Here is an 11,780-nt window from a genome sequence, read left to right on the forward strand (position 1 = left end):
TGTGTGTGTGTGTGTGTGTGTGTGTGTGTGTGTGTGTGTACATGTATGTAGACAGACAGACGGTGGCGCAGTTGGTTGAGCTGCCACCTCCCAGTGAGAATGTTGCTGGTTCACATCCTGGCCAGGGTGTCTTTCTGGGTGGAGTTTGCATGTTCTCTCCATGCATGTGTGGGTTTTCTCTGAGTACTCCAGTTTCCTCGCAGAGACTAAAAATTTTGGTAATGTACTGTAACCCCAAATTCTATAAATATGAGCTTTGCCCTTTAAGGCTGCACTGATGGGTCTCACACCAACACTGAAAAAAACTCTAGTCCACACTCAACCACTGTTTGGGCCCCACCTCTAGACCATATGAATTGCGTACAGGTCCGTAGATCTGCTCCCAAATAGTCTACTTTTCTTCAGCCACTTGGGAGTCAGTAAAGCCCAGATCTTAAAGGGCTGCACCCAGACTCATAGAATCTGGGGTTACAGTATCCAACGTTCTATTTCATATGGGCTTTGCCCTTTAAGGCTGCATTGATGGGATGAAGTGAAAAGCAGGATCTAATCTATGTAGTCACTGGGTCCATCCAAAACCATGAGCACACAAACAAAAAAACTGCCTAACACACACTCTGACTGTCCATTCAAGCGTAATTACGCATTGTTGATCCAAGCACCTGGTGCGCACTGGTAGCAGATGTGCATCCTCTGTGCTGGACCGAAGCTGAGCATTCAGCTTACTTACACACTTGACAACAAGAGGGAGCAGGGATGGAGCTTCTGTACAGAGCAAGTGTTGTAATGAGGAGTTACCCAAGTGAACAGACTGAGAGGAAAACAGAACCAAACTCAAACGTAATTGAAAAAGTTTATTTTACAGAGAGAGGAAAAATTTACAAAACAGGATCTGAGTCTGTGAAGACAGAGGAGGAGGATTACTTATTGATGAGGAGATGATCCAATAACGGAATACTCAGGTCTTTGAGAAGCTTACAGTGAAGGTTGTTTGTATGGCTGTTGGACAGGCTGAGGGTTTTTCTCCTTCCAGGATGATGACCAGGTGGACTGCAAAGGCAAGTGGTAGTGATGTTCCCTCTAACACCGAAGCTTCAAAGCACGCTTCAAACTCGATAGGGTAGTTATGGTGAAGCATTGGGCCGGAGCTCGCTTCATGTGACGTCACTGATGACGTGTGAACCACTTCACTGCTTCATTCAGACCGAGTCAGCTGACTGCTTCGAGTTGACAGGCGGAGTTTCAAACATTTGGCGCGATTCAGTGTATTTAAGATGCTCAAGCCCCGATTCACATCCCCGTTCTTCACGTATTATACGTTACAAACAGCTCTTGTTTTTTATATTCAGACAGTGGTTCATTTGAGTCGGATCCTGTCAGAACAAGATCCTGGAACTCTATAATTTTGACCGCTCGGATCCACCAACTCCGCCCCTAAAAGTCCAAAGTCATTGCGCATTTTTATTTTGATTATTTATTAAAAGTACAACGAGTGGATGTTCTGTCCGCGCCACGCTCCTGCCAGCAGAGACACGGACTGCATGTCCTGCAGGGAGCGTCTTCATCCTCTTCCAGCTGTGCGCCCTGAGACAGGTGTTTAATGCACAGCGTCTCCAGACAGCTCTGCAGGACGCGCGCACAACTGCTGTGTCGGAACTCCTGCATACATTACAGTGCATAACATTTCAGACAGAATAAATAAGCTTAAAGTATAAAAAAAAAAGAGTGAAATGTTTAATGTGTATTACATCAAGTATCAAAACAACAGCACTAATTAGTCAAAGCGACCAAAATTTTGAAAAGACAATTTATCTAAAATAAATGGATGGATGGCAGTGAGATTGGAGCAGAACACACAGGACTGAATTCAGCTGAGAAGAGTTCAGGTCGGCTGTGTGTGTGTGTGTGTGGGGGGGGGGGGGGGGGCGTTAGGACACCTGACAGACTGTCAAGGTCATGCATTCATACACAGGCTTGTTAATTGTTGCTCTCTAAAATAGTCATTTCAATTCAACCTTTATTTATACAGGTTTAGCCTTGAGCCTCGTCAAGAGAGACCTCTTTTGAACCAGTTTATTCAAATGTTTAACAACCTGTTAAAATACACCAAAATGCAGGAAATGGCATCTCTTTTATTCCAATTTTTCTGGGGGAGGACACACGGACCCTATATTTAAATATACATAAATATATACTATATTTCACCACTAGATGTCACTGAAATGAACCTTTGAATGAATGAACCCAAGTTCAATACAATTGGCAAAGTGGTTCAATACTGCTTTATTGCTTCATTTGGCCATCACTAGCAAGTGGTGGAAGGCGTGTGCAGGCAGCTGAGCACCAGGAAATACAGGTAAGTATATCCTCAGGGACCTCTTCAATACTTCAAAAACAGGACAGGATCCAGGACATCATGACTCTGAAAATGTGGACACAAAACAAGGTAAGTCTTCACAATCTTTGAACACTATACAGGGCTGGAGGCATATGTACCGGCAGGTAGAACAATGCTCCAGCACTGACTGGAGCTCAACTGGAGCCTTAAGTATTCCTGGCATCAATTAGGGAAACTGGTCTCAGCTGCGGCTGCTCATCAGCGCCGCCCCTGACTTCAGGAACCTGGTGGAACGAAAATGTCAAAACCCTACAGCAAGTTCCCCTGCTTGAACATCAGACAGGAAAAAAAAACATCTCATAAGAAGAGTGAGCAGTTGAGAAGAAATAACTGAGTGAAGACGACTGTGACATCACTCAGACAGGACTCTGAGAACCAAATGTGTCAGAGACAAATTAGAGACATCACACAGGTAAAAACAGAGGAAAGGAGTTGGTGATGACCAGGAAGCCACAGAAAAAATGTCCTGTACAGATACACCTCCGTGCAGCACCACTGAGGTTGAAATCCCTGCGGATATTTTCTGGATTGTTAATATAAAAGTTTGATATGTTTACGCAATTTACAGTTTACTTTAAAATGATAATTAAAGTGTTTGCCTGCAGTTTAGCTCTGAGTCTCAGAAAGGATCAGTACTTTGTGGAAATGAAAACATTGATACCAGTTTATTTTGTTCATCAATTTTATCATTTCTCTTATTAGTCATTTACATTATATCACACTCTGTTAAAGCTTATCTAAAACTGTAGCAGCTAAACCCCTTTAACATCAGTGTGTGAAACATTCTAATTTCCGTTTCTCAAACCCAGCTCCAGAACCAGTCACTGACCACAAACGTACTGTCTGTTTTTACTCTGATAAGATTGCAAATGAGCGCCTGTTGTGTCAAAACCTGTTACGTGTGAAGGTGTATAAATGAAGCTGTACTGCTCATGTTTTTTGGAGAACACACAAGAACTCTTGGGCTGTGTTTTCGTTCATGTGTTCTCCCTTCTGCAGAAGAGAAATAAACTTTGTTACGTGTTTTTTTAACAAAGTTCTCAGTGTGCTAAATTTTATTGAACAACAAAGTTTGATAAAACTCCACAATTTGGCGTCACGAACAGGTTTCTTCGTTGGTCTGTCCGCTCGGTGGACCCAGGATGGTGGCTGATCACCAGGAATCGCAGGATTCTTCCTCTAAACCTCTCCTAGGACATTAAGAGTGAGAGGACGTTCTGGTCTTCCATCGGGAGGATTCGACCTCGACAGAATTCGAAACAGACTGAGAACTTTTGGCTGAGACAACAAAAACAACTACTTAAGGTAAACTGAAAAATTTTTAATATATAACAAAGCAGGTTTTAAAAATAAAACCGAGGTAGATTTTGTATAAAATCGAGGTAGGTCCCTCTAAAAGGACTGAGAAATAAAATAGTGACAAAGTAGGTTTTAATAATTTAAAACTGAGGTAGATTTGTGAAACCAAATCGAGGTAAGTCTCAATAGAAAGAGACTGAGCAATAAAACGTAAGAAAATGGGTTCAGGAAATAGTAAAACAGAGGATTACATTCCTTGTGGTCCAGAAGCTGACCGGATGCGCAGACTGCATGGTGATTCAAGTCTCAATTTTGTCTCACGGTGGCATTCCAAATTTAATTTTCCAAAAAATGGTTCTTTTGACCCCAAAGAAATAAAAAAATTAGAAGAACAGTTGTTAAGACAGAAACAAAAAATGTGTAATAAGAAGAAAATACCACAGGATATTTTTGTAGCAATGCACAATCATGAACAGACATTTAAGTTGTGGAAAAACCAGTCCAAATCCCTAACACAAGAAACAGCGTCCAGGACCTATCAAATGATTCAAAAAGTTGAAAAAGCAACCAAACTGGATCCAAAGAACGAGACAATGACAAATTCACAAAATACTCCAGAAGCTAGGTCAGGAAAAGAAACTAGATCGTTAAAGGACAAATTAAACATTTCTCTCTCCTCTCTCTCTTTTTCTTCACATAAACCGGAGTCCTGTGGACCTCTGTCTCCCGTGGCACCACTGTACCCCTCTCTGGCTGGTTTCACTGACCCACCATCGTACGCCCCACCTGTAACGGCAAAGAAAAAGAAGGAAAAATCACAAGAACTACCCATTAAAGGTCAAGCTCAGCTGCTCCCACCACCAAAACCCACTTGGACTCTCGACTCTGATGATGATTTTCAAGGATGCGCACCAGCATCTGATTCAGAGGAAGAAGATGATGAAACCCCACCAGTGTCCTCGCTGAAGACCCCAGCTGATACTAAAGGTCTTGTCGCTGGAACAAGTACTAAAGTCGTCACAAGACAAATGGGAAAAATTAAGGCCCTTAAAGAAAAGGCTGAAGCTATAAAAAAGGAAATTGACAACATTAAACAGCAAGGCCTAAAGAAAAAACAAACAAAAAAACGCAGATCATCATTATCTGACCTTCCCCAAGCTGCAGATGGAATGGACGACCCTGCAGACCTGCTCACCAACCCGATGCTGGAGGTTAGAGGACCGACTAGCCCACAACTGGTGTACCGTACATGGCCAAAGGCGACCCTGATTGAGATGGCGAGCCAGCACTTGCCTGACCTGGCACAAGGAGGAGCTGCTGTAGCTGCTGCTATGATAAATATGATAGAAGTGGTCCGGCCCACACTAGCTGAACTCAAAATGATACTGGCTTCTGTATATGGGATTGAGTTCATCAGCACCATCGGAGCCCAACTATTTGATGTATGTGATAGACATCGAATTGTCAACGTCCAGGCAGATCACAAGGACAACCAACAGTTCTTCACACACGTGGAAAGGATCACAGAACATATCAACTGCTTGATGAAGCCCCACAAGACTATGCTAACAGACTGCTGCCCATCTTCAGAACCCACTCTGGTATTCCCATCAATAATGATGACTGGCGAGAAGCCCCTAAAGTAACTTCTTTTGAGATTATTTTCTGCCAATCTCTGATGACTGGATTTCTCCCACCTATCCGTAAAGCTGTTCAATCCACCTACATTGGGTGGAAAACTGGTGTCCGGCTGAATGAGCTTCTCAGACACGCCAGGCACGCCTGGGATCAGCACACAGCTGACCAAAACTCCACCCAGAAGAAAAAACAGAGACAAACTGAAGAGGCCCAGCTCACACTGCTACAAGCAGCCACACAGATGACACTTAATAGTGCTGCCGCTAAATTACCTCACCCACCAACACCCCAGCAGCAACCTGTCCAGCCTTATCAACAGCAGACTGACCCAGCTGAACCTCATCCTTGTTTCCTGTGTGGAGGTCTTGACCATTGGGTCCGCAACTGCACCCACAAAAGAAATCAGTGGCATGGAAGAGGACGTCCACATTATCATTCAAGACCAGAAGTACCAACAGTTCGGGCCAAATCAAACACACCCACAAAATGAACAGACTTTTTACCCAAGCCCACATCGACGCGGTGGACGTGGCTTTGGGTATCCAGGGGGCAGAGGCCTGAGAGGAGGTTACTCCACCTGACTAGTGCCGGGAGACCAGGACCCAGGACTCCAAACTGCAAGTATCAACACACACACACCTGTTTTTCTGTCAGACACAGGCGAGATTATTCTTACATATTACATACACATCACTGCAGCGTATCCTCAGACCCCAAGCTTCACCACCATCACAGACACTGTTCAGAGACAGACTCCCACCCACAACTTGTTTCATGTCTTAGTTTATTTTTGCTAATGTTGTTGTTTGCTGCAACTTGAGTAGGAGTGTAACGCAATTTCAATTTCTATGTATGTCCTGTTCATATTCAGAATTGACAATAAAATCAATCAATCAATCAATCAATCAATCAATCAAACAACGCCTCCACTGCACTGCTCATGTAACTTCAGAGCCCGCTGATCATTTAGGAGACTCATTTCTGATGACAATGACACACAACTTACCACTTTGTCCCTCTGCTGGACACATGACTATTGTTTTGTTTTGCTGACCCTCAATGACAAGGTGACACCCCAAACACCCTATTTCACAGTGACTGACTCTTTTCCCAACATTTCACTGGCAAAACCACCTGATTCACAGTGGCATTCTCTGGGCCCCTTGGCACTCAGAGCACACACTGCCTCAGATTGGGAACCACGTGACAGCTGTTTTTTCTCACCCTCTCTCAACATGTACAAACAAGATTTTTTTGTCACATGTTGACAGCTTGACCTACAAAGGAAGTGATTGACAATACTGCATGACTATCAATGTCCATGTTGTCTCTGGACAGTCCTGAATTGGCAGCCGTCCCTCCACATCTGTGGGCCCAAACTAAGTATGATGTAGGACTAATTAAAGGCCAGGAGCCCCTTGAAATCACACCAAAATCCTCTTACAGGCCTAGAATACCTCAATACCCACTCAAACCTGATGCAGAAAAGGGAATTACTCCTGTTTTTCACTCTTTGCTGGAAGCTGGAGTAATTGTCCCCTGCCCATCATTACCTGTCAGAACACCTATTTTTCCTGTGAATAAAATCAGACCCAAGCCTCCAGATGAATGGCGTTTTGTTCAAGATTTAAGAGCTGTGAACTCTGTGGTACAGGCTCGTGCCCCATTGTTCCAAATCCTTATGTAATTTTGTCACAAATCCCATCTGGCTCCATCCATTTCTCTGTCATTGACCTGGCCAATGCATTTTTTAGTGTGCCCGTCCATCCAGACAACCAATTTTGGTTTGCTTTTCAATTTCAAGGAAAGTCTTACACTTTCACCCGCTTATGTCAAGGTTACTGTGAGTCACCCACTATTTTTCATCAAGCACTGAATGACAGTCTTGCTGGTTTTACACTTCCTTCTGATTGTGCTTTGTTACAATACGTGGATGACCTTCTGTTAGCAACGCCCTCAGAACAGTCTTGTAGAGAAAATACTGTCCGTCTGCTCCAACACTTGGCTGAGCAGGGACACAAAGCATCATTGTCTAAGTTGCAGTTTGTGCAAACTACTGTGACATTTCTGGGCCATAGAATCTCAGTAGCAGGTAGGAAAATTGCAGACACTCGCGTTAAAGCAATAGTGAAACTGCCACTTCTTGAGACTAAGAAGCAGTTGATGTCCTTTTTAGGACTTTGTGGTTACTGTAGATATTTTATTCCAAACTATGCTGAAATGGAGACTCTTCTATGTGTCATCTGTCATGAAAAAGGCCTACTGATGAGCTCTAAATTGACATGGTCTAATGAGGCTCTGCAGGCCTTCGAAGCGCTGAAAAAAACAACTGCAGCAAGCCCCAACTCTTGGAATTCCAGATCCTACATGCCCCTTTATCCAGGCTGTAGATGAGCGGAGTGGCTGTATGACTTCTGTTTTGCTCCAAAAACATGGTGACAGATTGAAACCAGTCGCCTATTTTTCTGCTAAATTGGACTCAGTAGCAGCAGGCTTGCCTTTTTGTTTGTGCGCTGTGGTAGCTGCTGATAAGGCGGTCCTAGCTAGTCGTGATATTGTGGGATATTCTGATCTGACCCTCCTCGTTCACCACGCTGTCACACAAATTTTAAATGAACAGAAAACTGCACATCTCTCAACAGCATCTTGGTTAAAGTACCACACAACTCTGTTGGACATGCCCAACATAACCATACAACATTGTAATGTTCTAAACCCAGTCACACTCTTGCCAACAACTGAAGATGGCACCCCGCATGACTGTATGGCTGAGTTGGAAATTGTTTGTACCCCCAGGCCTGATTTGTAACAACACCCTTTGGACAGTCCAGATTGGGATCTGTTTGTCGATGGCTCTGTATCACGTGACCCAGTTTCAGGCCAGATAAGAAGTGGTTATACTGTTGTAATACACACACACAGTTGAAGATGCTCCCGTGCCATCATGTTCTGTACAGGCCTGTGAACGGATTGCTCTCACACGTGCTTGTGTTTTGTCTGAAGGGAAAAAAGTAAATATTTACACTGATAGCAGGTACGCATTTGGTGTTGTTCATGATTTTGGAGCTCTGTGGAAACACAGACGGTTCCTGCGCTCAGATAGACAACCCATTTTGAATCATAAATTGGTGTCTGACCTCTTGACCTCTATCATCTAACCAACACAAATTGTTGTCATAAAATGTACCACACACACTTCCAACACTGACTCTGTCTCGAGAGGAAATGCTCTGGCTGATGAAGCTGCTAAAGCTGCAGCCTGCACACTTCTCACACAACCTCTCACTCTGACTCAGACACACACACAACCCGATGTGCCATTCTCTGTTTCTGACATACAAAGGTTTGCTCCTGCCAGTGAAAAAGCTGAATGGAAAAAACACGGCTGTGTTTTTTCTGAAAACATCAGGATTGGCCCAAATGGTAACCCATGCTTACCAAAACATTTTTTCCCCTCTTTTGCTGTTTTGACACATTCTTTGGCTCATGTGTCAAAGGGAGGGATGTTGAGACAAAATAATGCTGATTGGATTACTGTAAATTTTTCAAAAACAGCGGCCCAACATTGTGACTCCTGCCTCGTGTGTGTGCCACTCACAATGTTTCAAAAACAATTAAAAAAACAGCTCCAGGAGCCCACAAAACTGTTACAGCACCATTTCAACATTTGATGATTGACATTATTGAACTAACACCAGTTCAAAACAAAAACTACTGTCTGGTCATAGTGGACATGTTTTCCAAATGGGTTGAAGCTTTCCCCACAAAACATGCCACAGCCAGCACAGTTGCAAAAATTCTGTTGCAAGAAGTGGTGTCAAGGTGGGGTATCCCACAAAGAATTTTCAGTGACAACGGTCCACATTTTGCTAATCAGATACTTGAAGGTGTCCACCACACTGAACTTTGACCTGACTAAACATTGCGCATACCACCCACAAAGTAGAGGTGCAGTAGAAAGAGAGAATGGAACATTGAAAAACAAACTGACAAAAATCTGTGACGAGACAAAACTCAACTGGGTTACATGTTTACCCATCGCACTGATGTACATGTGCATGCGCAGAAGGGCTAAACATAACCTTAGCCCTTTTGAAATTTTATTTGTAGCTCCACCCAACTTGGGAGTGAGACCTGTGACCAGCCCAGCTAATGACCTGAAACACTGTGATCATAACATGCTTGCCTACTGCATTGAATTGACTAACCATTTAAAATCCCTCAGGTCTCAGGTCCAAGGAGGGCTTCCCAGCCCAGCTCAAGAACAACTGCATGACATAACCCCTGGAGACTTTGTTATGATTAAATCTTTCAGGAGGAAAAGGTGGAACTCCCCCAGGTGGACAGGTCCATTCCAGGTGCTATTGACGACCCACACAGCTAGTGGCTGAGCGAGCTACCTGGATCCACGCATCCCACTGCAAGCTGTTCAGAGGAACTAATTCTCCATCAGAGGGAGGACCAAAGAGAGGACCAGTAAAACCAATTGCCTAAAGTCACTCAGTAGACAACTGAGGCAGCGTTCACTAGATCCAGTCCGAATCATAGACTTTTTACAGTTACTCTCTCAGAAGAACCAAGATGGGCCTGCCATCACATCCATGGAAGACCACCCTAGCCATGGGTGTGGTGATCCTTCTAGCCGGTGGTATCATTTTCCTATGCAAACACTTTTGTTTGTTTCCAGGTGAAGGGCCCTGTACAAAAAATCCTGGTGCAAAAAGAGAAATACAAAAACACACCTGCCCACACTGGAAAATAGGCATCTCTATCGATTATGAAAAAAACACAACCACGTCTTTTCAGTTTGACTTATGTGATGTGATTGATTGTGGTACCAATAAACAATACTACCGTAGTGCAGACCTTTACCTATGTGTAGACACAATCATGACTTCAGCAGCTCGACCCGCTTGTGAAAGTCAGTCACCCATATTTACTCAGAACATTCAAGGCTCCTGATCCCATAGCCAATGGCGAGGCTCTCGCACTTGGACCCCTAGTTGTCAGTGGCAAGAGACCACTTTATACAGGATTATGGACCCACACCCGCTCGTACCTAGACGAAGGCACAAAATCATGGTGGGATAAGGTCACTTTTCAGAGAGATTACAACCCGTCCAGTAATCCTGTAACCTTATCTTTGAATAATTTAGCTGAACCTCCTAAACATCTTGCGGCACCTGGTCACTCAAATCCGTCTCATTACATTTACCTGATCCATGCTGACGTTAACGGTAAAGACCCAATGGGATTCATCACCATTAAATTCAAACCTCCAACTAAACCCCTCGAGTCACCAACCTCTACTCCATCTCAAAATGCTCCATCCACTCCTCCTCCCTCAGGAAAATTATGGGGAGAAGTACCAATCGTGTCAGTTGATTATAAAAAAGTAAAACCTGAACAGCTAATAGAACGCGCAACTGGCCATGGGGATGACAATATGTGGCTCTCATGGCTAGTTGAAGCAGCAAGAGAAACCCAACTTAGCAACTACGTCGCCTGTGCTGCAGCCAGACCAAAATTAGTCACCCAACCCGCCCCACTGTTTCCCAAAGATGCATGGGGATACAACTGTATGCTAAATTTAACTAGACAAAACCCTGTGATAAATTGCACAACTCTGACCGACATCTACCCACCTATTCATAACAAAACAAACCCCGGATCATTTAGACCTAACCAAATACTAGGCGGCTACCACTGTTTTAATTTTACATCTAACAACCCCAATCTAAACTATGGAGAGATACAACAAGATTGGTGTAACCTAACTTTAGCTGTGAATACTGACAAAGAAGAAGATCAAACAATTTGATCCTGGGCCAGAGCTGGCCTGTATTATTACTGTGGTGGTCAGAGATTATCTGTTAAAATTCCCACTAAAACTAAAGGACTCTGTGCCTTGGTCCGCCTTGCAGCTCCCCTCACCCTAGTAGGACATAGCTTAGCTCCCAGCACTCTCAGAAGAAGACGGCGTTCCACTGATTTTGACCAAAAAGACTTAAAAACCTACATAGATGCAATTGGTGTTCCTAGAGGCGTTCCTGATGAGTACAAATTAGCCAATCCTATAGCAGCAGGTTTTGAATCTTTGATTCCCTACGTAACAGTAAACAAAAATGTAGCCAGAATAAATTTTGTCCATTACAATGTTTTGCGTCTGACCAACCTAACTCGTGATGCTGTAAAAGGCATAGCTGACCAACTTCGCCCCACATCCAAAATGGCTGTACAAAATAGAATTGCCCTGGACATGCTTTTAGCTAAACAAGGAGGTGCTTGTCACATGATTGGTGATGAATGCTGTACCTTCATACCCAACAACACTGCCCCTGATGGTAAAATAGCCCGTGCTTTAAAAGGACAAAAAGATCTCTCTGTAGAAATGTAAGTGTAATGACTAGCGGAACCCAGATTGGTACAAGACCAGAACGAAGCA

Source organism: Nematolebias whitei, chromosome 1 (assembly GCF_014905685.2).
Source record: "Nematolebias whitei isolate Nwh7 chromosome 1, NemWhi1, whole genome shotgun sequence".
In the NCBI taxonomy this organism is placed as follows: Eukaryota; Metazoa; Chordata; class Actinopteri; order Cyprinodontiformes; family Rivulidae; genus Nematolebias; species Nematolebias whitei.